At 52.6% G+C, this 22,925-nt stretch overlaps 6 non-coding genes across 6 annotated transcripts; 4 read left to right on the forward strand and 2 right to left on the reverse strand.

Annotated features, from left to right (window-relative positions):
- The first annotated feature begins 10,301 nt into the window (after window positions 1-10,301).
- Window positions 10,302-10,373, forward strand: TRNAW-CCA (transfer RNA tryptophan (anticodon CCA)). Its single transcript has one exon. It is a non-coding gene; the product is annotated as a tRNA-Trp (tRNA).
- A 1,827-nt stretch (window positions 10,374-12,200) lies between these two features.
- Window positions 12,201-12,274, forward strand: TRNAN-GUU (transfer RNA asparagine (anticodon GUU)). The gene has a single exon. It is a non-coding gene; the product is annotated as a tRNA-Asn (tRNA).
- A 2,170-nt stretch (window positions 12,275-14,444) lies between these two features.
- Window positions 14,445-14,518, forward strand: TRNAN-GUU (transfer RNA asparagine (anticodon GUU)). The gene has a single exon. It is a non-coding gene; the product is annotated as a tRNA-Asn (tRNA).
- A 396-nt stretch (window positions 14,519-14,914) lies between these two features.
- On the reverse strand, window positions 14,915-14,985 carry TRNAG-GCC (transfer RNA glycine (anticodon GCC)). Its single transcript has one exon. It is a non-coding gene; the product is annotated as a tRNA-Gly (tRNA).
- A 1,703-nt stretch (window positions 14,986-16,688) lies between these two features.
- Window positions 16,689-16,762, forward strand: TRNAN-GUU (transfer RNA asparagine (anticodon GUU)). The gene has a single exon. It is a non-coding gene; the product is annotated as a tRNA-Asn (tRNA).
- A 396-nt stretch (window positions 16,763-17,158) lies between these two features.
- On the reverse strand, window positions 17,159-17,229 carry TRNAG-GCC (transfer RNA glycine (anticodon GCC)). The gene has a single exon. It is a non-coding gene; the product is annotated as a tRNA-Gly (tRNA).
- Window positions 17,230-22,925: the final 5,696 nt, after the last annotated feature.

The following is a 22,925-nucleotide window of genomic DNA, read 5'->3' on the forward strand; positions in this document are numbered from 1 at the left end:
CTCTCTCGCCAATATCTTTCACCAAAGCTGAGCCCTGCAGGTAAATGTATCTATCTGGCTGAGGGGCCAGGGAGGGCCTTTGCCTGCAGTCTTACAAGCCAGAGTGCAGAGAAGGCAGCAGCTCTGGGACCGGGACTCTGCTCAAAGACATATCTAACATGCCACAGTGGAGCTGAGATGGGCAAGACACGTGTCTCACAGGCTGGCAGCACACAAAGACAGTGGCAGGAAACTATGCTAACAAGGAAAGAGAAAAGTCACGTGTCTCGTGGCCTTCCCACCATTAGACAGTAGTCTGCGCAAGAAAACATCCAACAGTGACAGGACAACCAAGCAAATGACAAACGCCGTGCTGAATAAAGTCATCTTACATGACATTTCGTACAAAGGCCCAGATCATGGGGATGATCGCGCAGCAGAAGCAGCAAGTATCAGAGCCACCGAACCTGGGGTGAGTTACACGAGGAGAAAGGGCGACATGGGGACAGGGGCTATGGGCTCAGGGAACAGCTACCACAATGCAACCTCGGGTGTGGGGATGCCACTCATTGCGGGTACTGCCCTGGGATTTCCTTTTAGAAAGAATCGCTGGTTAAAGTGTAGTGCACAAAAAACCCAACTCCTCGATTACACTATTAGATAACATCCTTTAACTGCCCCACCCACCCTGTGTGAGTCTCACCCACTTCCCGCCTGCTCCCTCTAGTCTGAGAGTTGTATATCCACAAAAAACACACAGTGGGGCTCAATGAGCTGCTCATGTCTGACATGGACACCTAAGCAGTGCTGGATTCACAACCTGAAAGCCTGCAAAGGAAAGTGTGCCCGGCAGAAGATAAGCTGCCTGGCAACTCAGAACCTTCTTCTAAGAGAAGTAAGACATGTCACAATGGAGTCTAAGCCTACCTGTCTTATGCCAGGACCTTAGAGCTGCAGGTAGGAGCACAAAGGTAAAAACATATATTGAGTCCCAACACGCTCACTGCGGTGGTTGGTCTCTGTGGCGCAATCGGTTAGCGCGTTTGGCTGTTAACCGAAAGGTTGGTGGTTCAAGCCCACCCAGGGACGTATGCTTTTGCCTACATCAAGTCCTGAATTAAAACACAGCTGTCTGGCTTTGCTCTTAGAGCTCTCGCTTTGCCTGCGTGACATGCTCTATCTCAACATTTCTATCTTCTCTCATCTCTTCACCTCTAGTCATTTCCACCAATAGGACTGGAAACGGGCCACCAAGCCTTCTACTTTAACCACAGGCGTACTGAGGGCCAATAAAAGGCACAGAAGCATTTCTTGATCCGGGGCTGAGAACTGCATGCACAGGGACCTCGTGGCGCAACGGTAGGGTGTCTGACTCCAGATCAGAAGGTTGCGTGTTCAAATCACGTCGGGGTCACTCTTTGACATTTTTTTCCCCACCAAGTCTATATCTCTGACTTCTAAAGCAAAGCCAAAAGAAGGGCACTTTGCATTGGCCGGGAATCAAACCCGGGCCTCCCGCGTGGCAGGCGAGAATTCTACCACTGAACCACCAATGCTTCACTTACATAGGCTGAGCAGAGAGCCCTGCCGTAGACAGTAGTGATGAGGCCCATGCATTCGCATGGGACACCTATGAACAAAGTTTGCATGGCAAGCCTTGGACTGCCAAACGTTCACATGCTGATGGCAGGAATCAGATGCAGGAGACTGAAACTATGAATGTTTCTGCTTTTGCTAAGGACAGTGGTTTGGGGCCAGTGTTGTGCTTGACAGAGCACGACATCAGCCTGCTCTCTGGCTGCTCCCGGGAGAAGTGGCTGACAGAAAGCACCCTCCAGACCACCAGCAATCTTGTGTTTCACAACATGCCACTGTCACTGGACTTTCCTTCTGGGACAGCCTAGTCACTGACCTGGCCAGATTCCCTGTCCTCCCCAAAATCCTGGGGAGAAACGGGCAGAGTTCTGCGCCCTGCGCCCTCTTTCGCGTCCCTAACGCGCTCCCAACGCGCCCTACAGCCCTGGTCGGGCACAGCCCTGGTCGGGCTCATACCACTGGGGCCTCTGCCGAGGAAGAGCCCCGGAAGCCTAGGGCCAGGCCTATTGCACAGGCATCTTAGACCAGGCCATTCCGGGATTGCTGTGTTTCACGTCCTGCCCTTCAACACTCCTGGGAGGGCTTTCCCTGAGAACCCTCATGTCTCTCCCCTCCCAGGAGGCTGTGGTTCTATGCAAAATAGGGGGTGCACCACGGGCCGTCCCCTTTCCTCTCTCTCGCCAATATCTTTCACCAAAGCTGAGCCCTGCAGGTAAATGTATCTATCTGGCTGAGGGGCCAGGGAGGGCCTTTGCCTGCAGTCTTACAAGCCAGAGTGCAGAGAAGGCAGCAGCTCTGGGACCGGGACTCTGCTCAAAGACATATCTAACATGCCACAGTGGAGCTGAGATGGGCAAGACACGTGTCTCACAGGCTGGCAGCACACAAAGACAGTGGCAGGAAACTATGCTAACAAGGAAAGAGAAAAGTCACGTGTCTCGTGGCCTTCCCACCATTAGACAGTAGTCTGCGCAAGAAAACATCCAACAGTGACAGGACAACCAAGCAAATGACAAACGCCGTGCTGAATAAAGTCATCTTACATGACATTTCGTACAAAGGCCCAGATCATGGGGATGATCGCGCAGCAGAAGCAGCAAGTATCAGAGCCACCGAACCTGGGGTGAGTTACACGAGGAGAAAGGGCGACATGGGGACAGGGGCTATGGGCTCAGGGAACAGCTACCACAATGCAACCTCGGGTGTGGGGATGCCACTCATTGCGGGTACTGCCCTGGGATTTCCTTTTAGAAAGAATCGCTGGTTAAAGTGTAGTGCACAAAAAACCCAACTCCTCGATTACACTATTAGATAACATCCTTTAACTGCCCCACCCACCCTGTGTGAGTCTCACCCACTTCCCGCCTGCTCCCTCTAGTCTGAGAGTTGTATATCCACAAAAAACACACAGTGGGGCTCAATGAGCTGCTCATGTCTGACATGGACACCTAAGCAGTGCTGGATTCACAACCTGAAAGCCTGCAAAGGAAAGTGTGCCCGGCAGAAGATAAGCTGCCTGGCAACTCAGAACCTTCTTCTAAGAGAAGTAAGACATGTCACAATGGAGTCTAAGCCTACCTGTCTTATGCCAGGACCTTAGAGCTGCAGGCAGGAGCACAAAGGTAAAAACATATATTGAGTCCCAACACGCTCACTGCGGTGGTTGGTCTCTGTGGCGCAATCGGTTAGCGCGTTCGGCTGTTAACCGAAAGGTTGGTGGTTTAAGCCCACCCAGGGACGTATGCTTTTGCCTACATCAAGTCCTGAATTAAAACACAGCTGTCTGGCTTTGCTCTTAGAGCTCTCGCTTTGCCTGCGTGACATGCTCTATCTCAACATTTCTATCTTCTCTCATCTCTTCACCTCTAGTCATTTCCACCAATAGGACTGGAAACGGGACACCAAGCCTTCTACTTTAACCACAGGCGTACTGAGGGCCAATAAAAGGCACAGAAGCATTTCTTGATCCGGGGCTGAGAACTGCATGCACAGGGACCTCGTGGCGCAACGGTGGCGCGTCTGACTCCAGATCAGAAGGTTGCGTGTTCAAATCACGGCGTGGTCGCTCTTTGACATTTTTTTCCCCACCAAGTCTATATCTCTGACTTCTAAAGCAAAGCCAAAAGAAGGGCGCTTTGCATTGGCCGGAATCGAACCCGGGCCTCCCACGTGGCAGGCGAGAATTCTACCACTGAACCACCAATGCTTCACTTACATAGGCTGAGCAGAGAGCCCTGCCGTAGACAGTAGTGATGAGGCCCATGCATTCGCATGGGACACCTATGAACAAAGTTTGCATGGCAAGCCTTGGACTGCCAAACGTTCACATGCTGATGGCAGGAATCAGATGCAGGAGACTGAAACTATGAATGTTTCTGCTTTTGCTAAGGACAGTGGTTTGGGGCCAGTGTTGTGCTTGACAGAGCACGACATCAGCCTGCTCTCTGGCTGCTCCCGGGAGAAGTGGCTGACAGAAAGCACCCTCCAGACCACCAGCAATCTTGTGTTTCACAACATGCCACTGTCACTGGACTTTCCTTCTGGGAAAGCCTAGTCACTGACCTGGCCAGATTCCCTGTCCTCCCCAAAATCCTGGGGAGAAACGGGCAGAGTTCTGCGCCCTGCGCCCTCTTTCGCGTCCCTAACGCGCTCCCAACGCGCCCTACAGCCCTGGTCGGGCACAGCCCTGGTCGGGCTCATACCACTGGGGCCTCTGCCGAGGAAGAGCCCCGGAAGCCTAGGGCCAGGCCTATTGCACAGGCATCTTAGACCAGGCCATTCCGGGATTGCTGTGTTTCACGTCCTGCCCTTCAACACTCCTGGGAGGGCTTTCCCTGAGAACCCTCATGTCTCTGCCCTCCCAGGAGGCTGTGGTTCTATGCAAAATAGGGGGTGCACCACGGGCCGTCCCCTTTCCTCTCTCTCGCCAATATCTTTCACCAAAGCTGAGCCCTGCAGGTAAATGTATCTATCTGGCTGAGGGGCCAGGGAGGGCCTTTGCCTGCAGTCTTACAAGCCAGAGTGCAGAGAAGGCAGCAGCTCTGGGACCGGGACTCTGCTCAAAGACATATCTAACATGCCACAGTGGAGCTGAGATGGGCAAGACACGTGTCTCACAGGCAGGCAGCACAACAAGACAGTGGCAGGAAACTATGCTAACAAGGAAAGAGAAAAGTCACGTGTCTCGTGGCCTTCCCACCATTAGACAGTAGTCTGCGCAAGAAAACATCCAACAGTGACAGGACAACCAAGCAAATGACAAACGCTGTGCTGAATAAAGTCATCTTACATGACATTTCGTACAAAGGCCCAGATCATGGGGATGATCGCGCAGAAGCAGCAAGTATCAGAGCCACCGAACCTGAGGTGAGTTACACGAGGAGAAAGGGCGACATGGGGACAGGGGCTATGGGCTCAGGGAACAGCTACCACAATGCAACCTCGGGTGTGGGGATGCCACTCATTGCGGGTACTGCCCTGGGATTTCCTTTTAGAAAGAATCGCTGGTTAAAGTGTAGTGCACAAAAAACCCAACTCCTCGATTACACTATTAGATAACATCCTTTAACTGCCCCACCCACCCTGTGTGAGTCTCACCCACTTCCCGCCTGCTCCCTCTAGTCTGAGAGTTGTATATCCACAAAAAACACACAGTGGGGCTCAATGAGCTGCTCATGTCTGACATGGACACCTAAGCAGTGCTGGATTCACAACCTGAAAGCCTGCAAAGGAAAGTGTGCCCGGCAGAAGATAAGCTGCCTGGCAACTCAGAACCTTCTTCTAAGAGAAGTAAGACATGTCACAATGGAGTCTAAGCCTACCTGTCTTATGCCAGGACCTTAGAGCTGCAGGTAGGAGCAAAAAGGTAAAAACATATATTGAGTCCCAACACGCTCACTGCGGTGGTTGGTCTCTGTGGCGCAATCGGTTAGCGCGTTTGGCTGTTAACCGAAAGGTTGGTGGTTCAAGCCCACCCAGGGACGTATGCTTTTGCCTACATCAAGTCCTGAATTAAAACACAGCTGTCTGGCTTTGCTCTTAGAGCTCTCGCTTTGCCTGCGTGACATGCTCTATCTCAACATTTCTATCTTCTCTCATCTCTTCACCTCTAGTCATTTCCACCAATAGGACTGGAAACGGGCCACCAAGCCTTCTACTTTAACCACAGGCGTACTGAGGGCCAATAAAAGGCACAGAAGCATTTCTTGATCCGGGGCTGAGAACTGCATGCACAGGGACCTCGTGGCGCAACGGTAGGGTGTCTGACTCCAGATCAGAAGGTTGCGTGTTCAAATCACGTCGGGGTCACTCTTTGACATTTTTTTCCCCACCAAGTCTATATCTCTGACTTCTAAAGCAAAGCCAAAAGAAGGGCGCTTTGCATTGGCCGGGAATCAAACCCGGGCCTCCCGCGTGGCAGGCGAGAATTCTACCACTGAACCACCAATGCTTCACTTACATAGGCTGAGCAGAGAGCCCTGCCGTAGACAGTAGTGATGAGGCCCATGCATTCGCATGGGACACCTATGAACAAAGTTTGCATGGCAAGCCTTGGACTGCCAAACGTTCACATGCTGATGGCAGGAATCAGATGCAGGAGACTGAAACTATGAATGTTTCTGCTTTTGCTAAGGACAGTGGTTTGGGGCCAGTGTTGTGCTTGACAGAGCACGACATCAGCCTGCTCTCTGGCTGCTCCCGGGAGAAGTGGCTGACAGAAAGCACCCTCCAGACCACCAGCAATCTTGTGTTTCACAACATGCCACTGTCACTGGACTTTCCTTCTGGGACAGCCTAGTCACTGACCTGGCCAGATTCCCTGTCCTCCCCAAAATCCTGGGGAGAAACGGGCAGAGTTCTGCGCCCTGCGCCCTCTTTCGCGTCCCTAACGCGCTCCCAACGCGCCCTACAGCCCTGGTCGGGCACAGCCCTGGTCGGGCTCATACCACTGGGGCCTCTGCCGAGGAAGAGCCCCGGAAGCCTAGGGCCAGGCCTATTGCACAGGCATCTTAGACCAGGCCATTCCGGGATTGCTGTGTTTCACGTCCTGCCCTTCAACACTCCTGGGAGGGCTTTCCCTGAGAACCCTCATGTCTCTCCCCTCCCAGGAGGCTGTGGTTCTATGCAAAATAGGGGGTGCACCACGGGCCGTCCCCTTTCCTCTCTCTCGCCAATATCTTTCACCAAAGCTGAGCCCTGCAGGTAAATGTATCTATCTGGCTGAGGGGCCAGGGAGGGCCTTTGCCTGCAGTCTTACAAGCCAGAGTGCAGAGAAGGCAGCAGCTCTGGGACCGGGACTCTGCTCAAAGACATATCTAACATGCCACAGTGGAGCTGAGATGGGCAAGACACGTGTCTCACAGGCTGGCAGCACACCAAGACAGTGGCAGGAAACTATGCTAACAAGGAAAGAGAAAAGTCACGTGTCTCGTGGCCTTCCCACCATTAGACAGTAGTCTGCGCAAGAAAACATCCAACAGTGACAGGACAACCAAGCAAATTACAAACGCCGTGCTGAATAAAGTCATCTTACATGACATTTCGTACAAAGGCCCAGATCATGGGGATGATCGCGCAGCAGAAGCAGCAAGTATCAGAGCCACCGAACCTGGGGTGAGTTACACGAGGAGAAAGGGCGACATGGGGACAGGGGCTATGGGCTCAGGGAACAGCTACCACAATGCAACCTCGGGTGTGGGGATGCCACTCATTGCGGGTACTGCCCTGGGATTTCCTTTTAGAAAGAATCGCTGGTTAAAGTGTAGTGCACAAAAAACCCAACTCCTCGATTACACTATTAGATAACATCCTTTAACTGCCCCACCCACCCTGTGTGAGTCTCACCCACTTCCCGCCTGCTCCCTCTAGTCTGAGAGTTGTATATCCACAAAAAACACACAGTGGGGCTCAATGAGCTGCTCATGTCTGACATGGACACCTAAGCAGTGCTGGATTCACAACCTGAAAGCCTGCAAAGGAAAGTGTGCCCGGCAGAAGATAAGCTGCCTGGCAACTCAGAACCTTCTTCTAAGAGAAGTAAGACATGTCACAATGGAGTCTAAGCCTACCTGTCTTATGCCAGGACCTTAGAGCTGCAGGCAGGAGCACAAAGGTAAAAACATATATTGAGTCCCAACACGCTCACTGCGGTGGTTGGTCTCTGTGGCGCAATCGGTTAGCGCGTTCGGCTGTTAACCGAAAGGTTGGTGGTTTAAGCCCACCCAGGGACGTATGTTTTTGCCTACATCAAGTCCTGAATTAAAACACAGCTGTCTGGCTTTGCTCTTAGAGCTCTCGCTTTGCCTGCGTGACATGCTCTATCTCAACATTTCTATCTTCTCTCATCTCTTCACCTCTAGTCATTTCCACCAATAGGACTGGAAACGGGACACCAAGCCTTCTACTTTAACCACAGGCGTACTGAGGGCCAATAAAAGGCACAGAAGCATTTCTTGATCCGGGGCTGAGAACTGCATGCACAGGGACCTCGTGGCGCAACGGTGGCGCGTCTGACTCCAGATCAGAAGGTTGCGTGTTCAAATCACGGCGTGGTCACTCTTTGACATTTTTTTCCCCACCAAGTCTATATCTCTGACTTCTAAAGCAAAGCCAAAAGAAGGGCGCTTTGCATTGGCCGGAATCGAACCCGGGCCTCCCACGTGGCAGGCGAGAATTCTACCACTGAACCACCAATGCTTCACTTACATAGGCTGAGCAGAGAGCCCTGCCGTAGACAGTAGTGATGAGGCCCATGCATTCGCATGGGACACCTATGAACAAAGTTTGCATGGCAAGCCTTGGACTGCCAAACGTTCACATGCTGATGGCAGGAATCAGATGCAGGAGACTGAAACTATGAATGTTTCTGCTTTTGCTAAGGACAGTGGTTTGGGGCCAGTGTTGTGCTTGACAGAGCACGACATCAGCCTGCTCTCTGGCTGCTCCCGGGAGAAGTGGCTGACAGAAAGCACCCTCCAGACCACCAGCAATCTTGTGTTTCACAACATGCCACTGTCACTGGACTTTCCTTCTGGGAAAGCCTAGTCACTGACCTGGCCAGATTCCCTGTCCTCCCCAAAATCCTGGGGAGAAACGGGCAGAGTTCTGCGCCCTGCGCCCTCTTTCGCGTCCCTAACGCGCTCCCAACGCGCCCTACAGCCCTGGTCGGGCACAGCCCTGGTCGGGCTCATACCACTGGGGCCTCTGCCGAGGAAGAGCCCCGGAAGCCTAGGGCCAGGCCTATTGCACAGGCATCTTAGACCAGGCCATTCCGGGATTGCTGTGTTTCACGTCCTGCCCTTCAACACTCCTGGGAGGGCTTTCCCTGAGAACCCTCATGTCTCTGCCCTCCCAGGAGGCTGTGGTTCTATGCAAAATAGGGGGTGCACCACGGGCCGTCCCCTTTCCTCTCTCTCGCCAATATCTTTCACCAAAGCTGAGCCCTGCAGGTAAATGTATCTATCTGGCTGAGGGGCCAGGGAGGGCCTTTGCCTGCAGTCTTACAAGCCAGAGTGCAGAGAAGGCAGCAGCTCTGGGACCGGGACTCTGCTCAAAGACATATCTAACATGCCACAGTGGAGCTGAGATGGGCAAGACACGTGTCTCACAGGCAGGCAGCACAACAAGACAGTGGCAGGAAACTATGCTAACAAGGAAAGAGAAAAGTCACGTGTCTCGTGGCCTTCCCACCATTAGACAGTAGTCTGCGCAAGAAAACATCCAACAGTGACAGGACAACCAAGCAAATGACAAACGCTGTGCTGAATAAAGTCATCTTACATGACATTTCGTACAAAGGCCCAGATCATGGGGATGATCGCGCAGAAGCAGCAAGTATCAGAGCCACCGAACCTGAGGTGAGTTACACGAGGAGAAAGGGCGACATGGGGACAGGGGCTATGGGCTCAGGGAACAGCTACCACAATGCAACCTCGGGTGTGGGGATGCCACTCATTGCGGGTACTGCCCTGGGATTTCCTTTTAGAAAGAATCGCTGGTTAAAGTGTAGTGCACAAAAAACCCAACTCCTCGATTACACTATTAGATAACATCCTTTAACTGCCCCACCCACCCTGTGTGAGTCTCACCCACTTCCCGCCTGCTCCCTCTAGTCTGAGAGTTGTATCTCCACAAAAAACACACAGTGGGGCTCAATGAGCTGCTCATGTCTGACATGGACACCTAAGCAGTGCTGGATTCACAACCTGAAAGCCTGCAAAGGAAAGTGTGCCCGGCAGAAGATAAGCTGCCTGGCAACTCAGAACCTTCTTCTAAGAGAAGTAAGACATGTCACAATGGAGTCTAAGCCTACCTGTCTTATGCCAGGACCTTAGAGCTGCAGGTAGGAGCACAAAGGTAAAAACATATATTGAGTCCCAACACGCTCACTGCGGTGGTTGGTCTCTGTGGCGCAATCGGTTAGCGCGTTTGGCTGTTAACCGAAAGGTTGGTGGTTCAAGCCCACCCAGGGACGTATGCTTTTGCCTACATCAAGTCCTGAATTAAAACACAGCTGTCTGGCTTTGCTCTTAGAGCTCTCGCTTTGCCTGCGTGACATGTTCTATCTCAACATTTCTATCTTCTCTCATCTCTTCACCTCTAGTCATTTCCACCAATAGGACTGGAAACGGGACACCAAGCCTTCTACTTTAACCACAGGCGTACTGAGGGCCAATAAAAGGCACAGAAGCATTTCTTGATCCGGGGCTGAGAACTGCATGCACAGGGACCTCGTGGCGCAACGGTAGCGCGTCTGACTCCAGATCAGAAGGTTGCGTGTTCAAATCACGTCGGGGTCACTCTTTGACATTTTTTTCCCCACCAAGTCTATATCTCTGACTTCTAAAGCAAAGCCAAAAGAAGGGCGCTTTGCATTGGCCGGGAATCGAACCCGGGCCTCCCGCGTGGCAGGCGAGAAGTCTACCACTGAACCACCAATGCTTCACTTACATAGGCTGAGCAGAGAGCCCTGCCGTAGACAGTAGTGATGAGGCCCATGCATTCGCATGGGACTCCTATGAACAAAGTTTGCATGGCAAGCCTTGGACTGCCAAACGTTCACATGCTGATGGCAGGAATCAGATGCAGGAGACTGAAACTATGAATGTTTCTGCTTTTGCTAAGGACAGTGGTTTGGGGCCAGTGTTGTGCTTGACAGAGCACGACATCAGCCTGCTCTCTGGCTGCTCCCGGGAGAAGTGGCTGACAGAAAGCACCCTCCAGACCACCAGCAATCTTGTTTCACAACATGCCACTGTCACTGGACTTTCCTTCTGGGAAAGCCTAGTCACTGACCTGGCCAGATTCCCTGTCCTCCCCAAAATCCTGGGGAGAAACGGGCAGAGTTCTGCGCCCTGCGCCCTCTTTCGCGTCCCTAACGCGCTCCCAACGCGCCCTACAGCCCTGGTCGGGCTCATACCACTGGGGCCTCTGCCGAGGAAGAGCCCCGGAAGCCTAGGGCCAGGCCTATTGCACAGGCATCTTAGACCAGGCCATTCCGGGATTCCTGTGTTTCACGTCCTGCCCTTCAACACTCCTGGGAGGGCTTTCCCTGAGAACCCTCATGTCTCTGCCCTCCCAGGAGGCTGTGGTTCTATGCAAAAACGGGGGTGCACCACGGGCCGTCCCCTTTCCTCTCTCTCGCCAATATCTTTCACCAAAGCTGAGCCCTGCAGGTAAATGTATCTATCTGCCTGAGGGGCCAGGGAGGGCCTTTGCCTGCAGTCTTACAAGCCAGAGTGCAGAGAAGGCAGCAGCTCTGGGACCGGGACTCTGCTCAAAGACATATCTAACATGCCACAGTGGAGCTGAGATGGGCAAGACACGTGTCTCACAGGCAGGCAGCACAACAAGACAGTGGCAGGAAACTATGCTAACAAGGAAAGAGAAAAGTCACGTGTCTCGTGGCCTTCCCACCATTAGACAGTAGTCTGCGCAAGAAAACATCCAACAGTGACAGGACAACCAAGCAAATGACAAACGCTGTGCTGAATAAAGTCATCTTACATGACATTTCGTACAAAGGCCCAGATCATGGGGATGATCGCGCAGAAGCAGCAAGTATCAGAGCCACCGAACCTGAGGTGAGTTACACGAGGAGAAAGGGCGACATGGGGACAGGGGCTAGGGGCTCAGGGAACAGCTACCACAATGCAACCTCGGGTGTGGGGATGCCACTCATTGCGGGTACTGCCCTGGGATTTCCTTTTAGAAAGAATCGCTGGTTAAAGTGTAGTGCACAAAAAACCCAACTCCTCGATTACACTATTAGATAACATCCTTTAACTGCCCCACCCACCCTGTGTGAGTCTCACCCACTTCCTGCCTGCTCCCTCTAGTCTGAGAGTTGTATCTCCACAAAAAACACACAGTGGGGCTCAATGAGCTGCTCATGTCTGACATGGACACCTAAGCAGTGCTGGATTCACAACCTGAAAGCCTGCAAAGGAAAGTGTGCCCGGCAGAAGATAAGCTGCCTGGCAACTCAGAACCTTCTTCTAAGAGAAGTAAGACATGTCACAATGGAGTCTAAGCCTACCTGTCTTATGCCAGGACCTTAGAGCTGCAGGCAGGAGCACAAAGGTAAAAACATATATTGAGTCCCAACACACTCACTGCGGTGGTTGGTCTCTGTGGCGCAATCGGTTAGCGCGTTCGGCTGTTAACCGAAAGGTTGGTGGTTCAAGCCCACCCAGGGACGTATGCTTTTGCCTACATCAAGTCCTGAATTAAAACACAGCTGTCTGGCTTTGCTCTTAGAGCTCTCGCTTTGCCTGCGTGACACGCTCTATCTCAACATTTCTATCTTCTCTCATCTCTTCACCTCTAGTCATTTCCACCAATAGGACTGGAAACGGGACACCAAGCCTTCTACTTTAACCACAGGCGTACTGAGGGCCAATAAAAGGCACAGAAGCATTTCTTGATCCGGGGCTGAGAACTGCATGCACAGGGACCTTGTGGCGCAACGGTAGCGCGTCTGACTCCAGATCAGAAGGTTGCGTGTTCAAATCACGTCGGGGTCACTCTTTGACATTTTTTTCCCCACCAAGTCTATATCTCTGACTTCTAAAGCAAAGCCAAAAGAAGGGAGCTTTGCATTGGCCGGGAATCGAACCCAGGCCTCCCGCGTGGCAGGCGAGAATTCTACCACTGAACCACCAATGCTTGACTTACATAGGCTGAGCAGAGAGCCCTGCCGTAGACAGTAGTGATGAGGCCCATGCATTCGCATGGGACACCTATGAACAAAGTTTGCATGGCAAGCCTTGGACTGCCAAACGTTCACATGCTGATGGCAGGAATCAGATGCAGGAGACTGAAACTATGAATGTTTCTGCTTTTGCTAAGGACAGTGGTTTGGGGCCAGTGTTGTGCTTGACAGAGCACGACATCAGCCTGCTCTCTGGCTGCTCCCGGGAGAAGTGGCTGACAGAAAGCACCCTCCAGACCACCAGCAATCTTGTGTTTCACAACATGCCACTGTCACTGGACTTTCCTTCTGGGAAAGCCTAGTCACTGACCTGGCCAGATTCCCTGTCCTCCCCAAAATCCTGGGGAGAAACGGGCAGAGTTCTGCGCCCTGCGCCCTCTTTCGCGTCCCTAACGCGCTCCCAACGCGCCCTACAGCCCTGGTCGGGCACAGCCCTGGTCGGGCTCATACCACTGGGGCCTCTGCCGAGGAAGAGCCCCGGAAGCCTAGGGCCAGGCCTATTGCACAGGCATCTTAGACCAGGCCATTCCGGGATTGCTGTGTTTCATGTCCTGCCCTTCAACACTCCTGGGAGGGCTTTCCCTGAGAACCCTCATGTCTCTGCCCTCCCAGGAGGCTGTGGTTCTATGCAAAATAGGGGGTGCACCACAGGCCGTCCCCTTTCCTCTCTCTCGCCAATATCTTTCACCAAAGCTGAGCCCTGCAGGTAAATGTATCTATCTGGCTGAGGGGCCAGGGAGGGCCTTTGCCTGCAGTCTTACAAGCCAGAGTGCAGAGAAGGCAGCAGCTCTGGGACCGGGACTCTGCTCAAAGACATATCTAACATGCCACAGTGGAGCTGAGATGGGCAAGACACGTGTCTCACAGGCAGGCAGCACAACAAGACAGTGGCAGGAAACTATGCTAACAAGGAAAGAGAAAAGTCACGTGTCTCGTGGCCTTCCCACCATTAGACAGTAGTCTGCGCAAGAAAACATCCAACAGTGACAGGACAACCAAGCAAATGACAAACGCTGTGCTGAATAAAGTCATCTTACATGACATTTCGTACAAAGGCCCAGATCATGGGGATGATCGCGCAGAAGCAGCAAGTATCAGAGCCACCGAACCTGAGGTGAGTTACACGAGGAGAAAGGGCGACATGGGGACAGGGGCTAGGGGCTCAGGGAACAGCTACCACAATGCAACCTCGGGTGTGGGGATGCCACTCATTGCGGGTACTGCCCTGGGATTTCCTTTTAGAAAGAATCGCTGGTTAAAGTGTAGTGCACAAAAAACCCAACTCCTCGATTACACTATTAGATAACATCCTTTAACTGCCCCACCCACCCTGTGTGAGTCTCACCCACTTCCTGCCTGCTCCCTCTAGTCTGAGAGTTTTATCTCCACAAAAAACACACAGTGGGGCTCAATGAGCTGCTCATGTCTGACATGGACACCTAAGCAGTGCTGGATTCACAACCTGAAAGCCTGCAAAGGAAAGTGTGCCCGGCAGAAGATAAGCTGCCTGGCAACTCAGAACCTTCTTCTAAGAGAAGTAAGACATGTCACAATGGAGTCTAAGCCTACCTGTCTTATGCCAGGACCTTAGAGCTGCAGGCAGGAGCACAAAGGTAAAAACATATATTGAGTCCCAACACACTCACTGCGGTGGTTGGTCTCTGTGGCGCAATCGGTTAGCGCGTTCGGCTGTTAACCGAAAGGTTGGTGGTTCAAGCCCACCCAGGGACGTATGCTTTTGCCTACATCAAGTCCTGAATTAAAACACAGCTGTCTGGCTTTGCTCTTAGAGCTCTCGCTTTGCCTGCGTGACACGCTCTATCTCAACATTTCTATCTTCTCTCATCTCTTCACCTCTAGTCATTTCCACCAATAGGACTGGAAACGGGACACCAAGCCTTCTACTTTAACCACAGGCGTACTGAGGGCCAATAAAAGGCACAGAAGCATTTCTTGATCCGGGGCTGAGAACTGCATGCACAGGGACCTTGTGGCGCAACGGTAGCGCGTCTGACTCCAGATCAGAAGGTTGCGTGTTCAAATCACGTCGGGGTCACTCTTTGACATTTTTTTCCCCACCAAGTCTATATCTCTGACTTCTAAAGCAAAGCCAAAAGAAGGGAGCTTTGCATTGGCCGGGAATCGAACCCGGGCCTCCCGCGTGGCAGGCGAGAATTCTACCACTGAACCACCAATGCTTCACTTACATAGGCTGAGCAGAGAGCCCTGCCGTAGACAGTAGTGATGAGGCCCATGCATTCGCATGGGACACCTATGAACAAAGTTTGCATGGCAAGCCTTGGACTGCCAAACGTTCACATGCTGATGGCAGGAATCAGATGCAGGAGACTGAAACTATGAATGTTTCTGCTTTTGCTAAGGACAGTGGTTTGGGGCCAGTGTTGTGCTTGACAGAGCACGACATCAGCCTGCTCTCTGGCTGCTCCCGGGAGAAGTGGCTGACAGAAAGCACCCTCCAGACCACCAGCAATCTTGTGTTTCACAACATGCCACTGTCACTGGACTTTCCTTCTGGGAAAGCCTAGTCACTGACCTGGCCAGATTCCCTGTCCTCCCCAAAATCCTGGGGAGAAACGGGCAGAGTTCTGCGCCCTGCGCCCTCTTTCGCGTCCCTAACGCGCTCCCAACGCGCCCTACAGCCCTGGTCGGGCACAGCCCTGGTCGGGCTCATACCACTGGGGCCTCTGCCGAGGAAGAGCCCCGGAAGCCTAGGGCCAGGCCTATTGCACAGGCATCTTAGACCAGGCCATTCCGGGATTGCTGTGTTTCATGTCCTGCCCTTCAACACTCCTGGGAGGGCTTTCCCTGAGAACCCTCATGTCTCTGCCCTCCCAGGAGGCTGTGGTTCTATGCAAAATAGGGGGTGCACCACAGGCCGTCCCCTTTCCTCTCTCTCGCCAATATCTTTCACCAAAGCTGAGCCCTGCAGGTAAATGTATCTATCTGGCTGAGGGGCCAGGGAGGGCCTTTGCCTGCAGTCTTACAAGCCAGAGTGCAGAGAAGGCAGCAGCTCTGGGACCGGGACTCTGCTCAAAGACATATCTAACATGCCACAGTGGAGCTGAGATGGGCAAGACACGTGTCTCACAGGCAGGCAGCACAACAAGACAGTGGCAGGAAACTATGCTAACAAGGAAAGAGAAAAGTCACGTGTCTCGTGGCCTTCCCACCATTAGACAGTAGTCTGCGCAAGAAAACATCCAACAGTGACAGGACAACCAAGCAAATGACAAACGCTGTGCTGAATAAAGTCATCTTACATGACATTTCGTACAAAGGCCCAGATCATGGGGATGATCGCGCAGAAGCAGCAAGTATCAGAGCCACCGAACCTGAGGTGAGTTACACGAGGAGAAAGGGCGACATGGGGACAGGGGCTAGGGGCTCAGGGAACAGCTACCACAATGCAACCTCGGGTGTGGGGATGCCACTCATTGCGGGTACTGCCCTGGGATTTCCTTTTAGAAAGAATCGCTGGTTAAAGTGTAGTGCACAAAAAACCCAACTCCTCGATTACACTATTAGATAACATCCTTTAACTGCCCCACCCACCCTGTGTGAGTCTCACCCACTTCCTGCCTGCTCCCTCTAGTCTGAGAGTTGTATCTCCACAAAAAACACACAGTGGGGCTCAATGAGCTGCTCATGTCTGACATGGACACCTAAGCAGTGCTGGATTCACAACCTGAAAGCCTGCAAAGGAAAGTGTGCCCGGCAGAAGATAAGCTGCCTGGCAACTCAGAACCTTCTTCTAAGAGAAGTAAGACATGTCACAATGGAGTCTAAGCCTACCTGTCTTATGCCAGGACCTTAGAGCTGCAGGCAGGAGCACAAAGGTAAAAACATATATTGAGTCCCAACACACTCACTGCGGTGGTTGGTCTCTGTGGCGCAATCGGTTAGCGCGTTCGGCTGTTAACCGAAAGGTTGGTGGTTCAAGCCCACCCAGGGACGTATGCTTTTGCCTACATCAAGTCCTGAATTAAAACACAGCTGTCTGGCTTTGCTCTTAGAGCTCTCGCTTTGCCTGCGTGACACGCTCTATCTCAACATTTCTATCTTCTCTCATCTCTTCACCTCTAGTCATTTCCACCAATAGGACTGGAAACGGGACACCAAGCCTTCTACTTTAACCACAGGCGTACTGAGGGCCAATAAAAGGCACAGAAGCATTTCTTGATCCGGGGCTGAGAACTGCATGCACAGGGACCTTGTGGCGCAACGGTAGCGCGTCTGACTCCAGATCAGAAGGTTGCGTGTTCAAATCACGTCGGGGTCACTCTTTGACATTTTTTTCCCCACCAAGTCTATATCTCTGACTTCTAAAGCAAAGCCAAAAGAAGGGAGCTTTGCATTGGCCGGGAATCGAACCCGGGCCTCCCGCGTGGCAGGCGAGAATTCTACCACTGAACCACCAATGCTTCACTTACATAGGCTGAGCAGAGAGCCCTGCCGTAGACAGTAGTGATGAGGCCCATGCATTCGCATGGGACACCTATGAACAAAGTTTGCATGGCAAGCCTTGGACTGCCAAACGTTCACATGCTGATGGCAGGAATCAGATGCAGGAGACTGAAACTATGAATGTTTCTGCTTTTGCTAAGGACAGTGGTTTGGGGCCAGTGTTGTGCTTGACAGAGCACGACATCAGCCTGCTCTCTGGCTGCTCCCGGGAGAAGTGGCTGACAGAAAGCACCCTCCAGACCACCAGCAATCTTGTGTTTCACAACATGCCACTGTCACTGGACTTTCCTTCTGGGAAAGCCTAGTCACTGACCTGGCCAGATTCCCTGTCCTCCCCAAAATCCTGGGGAGAAACGGGCAGAGTTCTGCGCCCTGCGCCCTCTTTCGCGTCCCTAACGCGCTCCCAACGCGCCCTACAGCCCTGGTCGGGCACAGCCCTGGTCGGGCTCATACCACTGGGGCCTCTGCCGAGGAAGAGCCCCGGAAGCCTAGGGCCAGGCCTATTGCACAGGCATCTTAGACCAGGCCATTCCGGGATTGCTGTGTTTCATGTCCTGCCCTTCAACACTCCTGGGAGGGCTTTCCCTGAGAACCCTCATGTCTCTGCCCTCCCAGGAGGCTGTGGTTCTATGCAAAATAGGGGGTGCACCACAGGCCGTCCCCTTTCCTCTCTCTCGCCAATATCTTTCACCAAAGCTGAGCCCTGCAGGTAAATGTATCTATCTGGCTGAGGGGCCAGGGAGGGCCTTTGCCTGCAGTCTTACAAGCCAGAGTGCAGAGAAGGCAGCAGCTCTGGGACCGGGACTCTGCTCAAAGACATATCTAACATGCCACAGTGGAGCTGAGATGGGCAAGACACGTGTCTCACAGGCAGGCAGCACAACAAGACAGTGGCAGGAAACTATGCTAACAAGGAAAGAGAAAAGTCACGTGTCTCGTGGCCTTCCCACCATTAGACAGTAGTCTGCGCAAGAAAACATCCAACAGTGACAGGACAACCAAGCAAATGACAAACGCTGTGCTGAATAAAGTCATCTTACATGACATTTCGTACAAAGGCCCAGATCATGGGGATGATCGCGCAGAAGCAGCAAGTATCAGAGCCACCGAACCTGAGGTGAGTTACACGAGGAGAAAGGGCGACATGGGGACAGGGGCTATGGGCTCAGGGAACAGCTACCACAATGCCACCTCGGGTGTGGGGATGCCACTCATTGCGGGTACTGCCCTGGGATTTCCTTTTAGAAAGAATCGCTGGTTAAAGTGTAGTGCACAAAAAACCCAACTCCTCGATTACACTATTAGATAACATCCTTTAACTGCCCCACCCACCCTGTGTGAGTCTCACCCACTTCCCGCCTGCTCCCTCTAGTCTGAGAGTTGTATCTCCACAAAAAACACACAGTGGGGCTCAATGAGCTGCTCATGTCTGACATGGACACCTAAGCAGTGCTGGATTCACAACCTGAAAGCCTGCAAAGGAAAGTGTGCCCGGCAGAAGATAAGCTGCCTGGCAACTCAGAACCTTCTTCTAAGAGAAGTAAGACATGTCACAATGGAGTCTAAGCCTACCTGTCTTATGCCAGGACCTTAGAGCTGCAGGTAGGAGCACAAAGGTAAAAACATATATTGAGTCCCAACACGCTCACTGCGGTGGTTGGTCTCTGTGGCGCAATCGGTTAGCGCGTTTGGCTGTTAACCGAAAGGTTGGTGGTTCAAGCCCACCCAGGGACGTATGCTTTTGCCTACATCAAGTCCTGAATTAAAACACAGCTGTCTGGCTTTGCTCTTAGAGCTCTCGCTTTGCCTGCGTGACATGCTCTATCTCAACATTTCTATCTTCTCTCATCTCTTCACCTCTAGTCATTTCCACCAATAGGACTGGAAACGGGCCACCAAGCCTTCTACTTTAACCACAGGCGTACTGAGGGCCAATAAAAGGCACAGAAGCATTTCTTGATCCGGGGCTGAGAACTGCATGCACAGGGACCTTGTGGCGCAACGGTAGGGTGTCTGACTCCAGATCAGAAGGTTGCGTGTTCAAATCACGTCGGGGTCACTCTTTGACATTTTTTTCCCCACCAAGTCTATATCTCTGACTTCTAAAGCAAAGCCAAAAGAAGGGCGCTTTGCATTGGCCGGGAATCAAACCCGGGCCTCCCGCGTGGCAGGCGAGAATTCTACCACTGAACCACCAATGCTTCACTTACATAGGCTGAGCAGAGAGCCCTGCCGTAGACAGTAGTGATGAGGCCCATGCATTCGCATGGGACACCTATGAACAAAGTTTGCATGGCAAGCCTTGGACTGCCAAACGTTCACATGCTGATGGCAGGAATCAGATGCAGGAGACTGAAACTATGAATGTTTCTGCTTTTGCTAAGGACAGTGGTTTGGGGCCAGTGTTGTGCTTGACAGAGCACGACATCAGCCTGCTCTCTGGCTGCTCCCGGGAGAAGTGGCTGACAGAAAGCACCCTCCAGACCACCAGCAATCTTGTGTTTCACAACATGCCACTGTCACTGGACTTTCCTTCTGGGACAGCCTAGTCACTGACCTGGCCAGATTCCCTGTCCTCCCCAAAATCCTGGGGAGAAACGGGCAGAGTTCTGCGCCCTGCGCCCTCTTTCGCGTCCCTAACGCGCTCCCAACGCGCCCTACAGCCCTGGTCGGGCACAGCCCTGGTCGGGCTCATACCACTGGGGCCTCTGCCGAGGAAGAGCCCCGGAAGCCTAGGGCCAGGCCTATTGCACAGGCATCTTAGACCAGGCCATTCCGGGATTGCTGTGTTTCACGTCCTGCCCTTCAACACTCCTGGGAGGGCTTTCCCTGAGAACCCTCATGTCTCTGCCCTCCCAGGAGGCTGTGGTTCTATGCAAAATAGGGGGTGCACCACGGGCCGTCCCCTTTCCTCTCTCTCGCCAATATCTTTCACCAAAGCTGAGCCCTGCAGGTAAATGTATCTATCTGGCTGAGGGGCCAGGGAGGGCCTTTGCCTGCAGTCTTACAAGCCAGAGTGCAGAGAAGGCAGCAGCTCTGGGACCGGGACTCTGCTCAAAGACATATCTAACATGCCACAGTGGAGCTGAGATGGGCAAGACACGTGTCTCACAGGCTGGCAGCACACCAAGACAGTGGCAGGAAACTATGCTAACAAGGAAAGAGAAAAGTCACGTGTCTCGTGGCCTTCCCACCATTAGACAGTAGTCTGCGCAAGAAAACATCCAACAGTGACAGGACAACCAAGCAAATGACAAACGCCGTGCTGAATAAAGTCATCTTACATGACATTTCGTACAAAGGCCCAGATCATGGGGATGATCGCGCAGCAGAAGCAGCAAGTATCAGAGCCACCGAACCTGGGGTGAGTTACACGAGGAGAAAGGGCGACATGGGGACAGGGGCTATGGGCTCAGGGAACAGCTACCACAATGCAACCTCGGGTGTGGGGATGCCACTCATTGCGGGTACTGCCCTGGGATTTCCTTTTAGAAAGAATCGCTGGTTAAAGTGTAGTGCACAAAAAACCCAACTCCTCGATTACACTATTAGATAACATCCTTTAACTGCCCCACCCACCCTGTGTGAGTCTCACCCACTTCCCGCCTGCTCCCTCTAGTCTGAGAGTTGTATATCCACAAAAAACACACAGTGGGGCTCAATGAGCTGCTCATGTCTGACATGGACACCTAAGCAGTGCTGGATTCACAACCTGAAAGCCTGCAAAGGAAAGTGTGCCCGGCAGAAGATAAGCTGCCTGGCAACTCAGAACCTTCTTCTAAGAGAAGTAAGACATGTCACAATGGAGTCTAAGCCTACCTGTCTTATGCCAGGACCTTAGAGCTGCAGGCAGGAGCACAAAGGTAAAAACATATATTGAGTCCCAACACGCTCACTGCGGTGGTTGGTCTCTGTGGCGCAATCGGTTAGCGCGTTCGGCTGTTAACCGAAAGGTTGGTGGTTTAAGCCCACCCAGGGACGTATGCTTTTGCCTACATCAAGTCCTGAATTAAAACACAGCTGTCTGGCTTTGCTCTTAGAGCTCTCGCTTTGCCTGCGTGACATGCTCTATCTCAACATTTCTATCTTCTCTCATCTCTTCACCTCTAGTCATTTCCACCAATAGGACTGGAAACGGGCCACCAAGCCTTCTACTTTAACCACAGGCGTACTGAGGGCCAATAAAAGGCACAGAAGCATTTCTTGATCCGGGGCTGAGAACTGCATGCACAGGGACCTCGTGGCGCAACGGTGGCGCGTCTGACTCCAGATCAGAAGGTTGCGTGTTCAAATCACGGCGTGGTCACTCTTTGACATTTTTTTCCCCACCAAGTCTATATCTCTGACTTCTAAAGCAAAGCCAAAAGAAGGGCGCTTTGCATTGGCCGGAATCGAACCCGGGCCTCCCACGTGGCAGGCGAGAATTCTACCACTGAACCACCAATGCTTCACTTACATAGGCTGAGCAGAGAGCCCTGCCGTAGACAGTAGTGATGAGGCCCATGCATTCGCATGGGACACCTATGAACAAAGTTTGCATGGCAAGCCTTGGACTGCCAAACGTTCACATGCTGATGGCAGGAATCAGATGCAGGAGACTGAAACTATGAATGTTTCTGCTTTTGCTAAGGACAGTGGTTTGGGGCCAGTGTTGTGCTTGACAGAGCACGACATCAGCCTGCTCTCTGGCTGCTCCCGGGAGAAGTGGCTGACAGAAAGCACCCTCCAGACCACCAGCAATCTTGTGTTTCACAACATGCCACTGTCACTGGACTTTCCTTCTGGGAAAGCCTAGTCACTGACCTGGCCAGATTCCCTGTCCTCCCCAAAATCCTGGGGAGAAACGGGCAGAGTTCTGCGCCCTGCGCCCTCTTTCGCGTCCCTAACGCGCTCCCAACGCGCCCTACAGCCCTGGTCGGGCACAGCCCTGGTCGGGCTCATACCACTGGGGCCTCTGCCGAGGAAGAGCCCCGGAAGCCTAGGGCCAGGCCTATTGCACAGGCATCTTAGACCAGGCCATTCCGGGATTGCTGTGTTTCACGTCCTGCCCTTCAACACTCCTGGGAGGGCTTTCCCTGAGAACCCTCATGTCTCTGCCCTCCCAGGAGGCTGTGGTTCTATGCAAAATAGGGGGTGCACCACGGGCCGTCCCCTTTCCTCTCTCTCGCCAATATCTTTCACCAAAGCTGAGCCCTGCAGGTAAATGTATCTATCTGGCTGAGGGGCCAGGGAGGGCCTTTGCCTGCAGTCTTACAAGCCAGAGTGCAGAGAAGGCAGCAGCTCTGGGACCGGGACTCTGCTCAAAGACATATCTAACATGCCACAGTGGAGCTGAGATGGGCAAGACACGTGTCTCACAGGCAGGCAGCACAACAAGACAGTGGCAGGAAACTATGCTAACAAGGAAAGAGAAAAGTCACGTGTCTCGTGGCCTTCCCACCATTAGACAGTAGTCTGCGCAAGAAAACATCCAACAGTGACAGGACAACCAAGCAAATGACAAACGCTGTGCTGAATAAAGTCATCTTACATGACATTTCGTACAAAGGCCCAGATCATGGGGATGATCGCGCAGAAGCAGCAAGTATCAGAGCCACCGAACCTGAGGTGAGTTACACGAGGAGAAAGGGCGACATGGGGACAGGGGCTATGG

Source organism: Pleurodeles waltl, chromosome 4_1 (genome assembly GCF_031143425.1).
Source record: "Pleurodeles waltl isolate 20211129_DDA chromosome 4_1, aPleWal1.hap1.20221129, whole genome shotgun sequence".
Lineage (NCBI taxonomy): Eukaryota > Metazoa > Chordata > Amphibia > Caudata > Salamandridae > Pleurodeles > Pleurodeles waltl.